Here is a 327-nt window from a genome sequence, read left to right as displayed (position 1 = left end):
GGTGGCCCCCATACCTTTGAGCTTCTCGTTGGGTCCTTGGTGCAGGGACCGAGGACACGGGCTCTGTTTTGGAGGGTGGGGGGGACACACACGCCACAGGATGGGGGATCTCCATCCCCTCCCCAAGGCTGGAGCTCCAGGAGGACCTTCCCCCCGCCCTCCTCCCCACTTACCCTGCATCACGGGGGGGTCGTAGGCGTCCTCCTCCTTCCCGACACCCCCAAAAAGCGCCGTGGCCTCCGGCTCCGCAGCCCCCCAGGGATCCATGGCCCGTCCCCACACCTCGGCCGGTGACACGGGGATCCTGGAAAGATGAGAGCCCCCCCG

This window comes from Calidris pugnax, unplaced genomic scaffold, assembly GCF_001431845.1.
Source record: "Calidris pugnax isolate Ruff unplaced genomic scaffold, ASM143184v1 scaffold218, whole genome shotgun sequence".
Lineage (NCBI taxonomy): Eukaryota > Metazoa > Chordata > Aves > Charadriiformes > Scolopacidae > Calidris > Calidris pugnax.
This window is presented reverse-complemented; position numbering follows the sequence as displayed.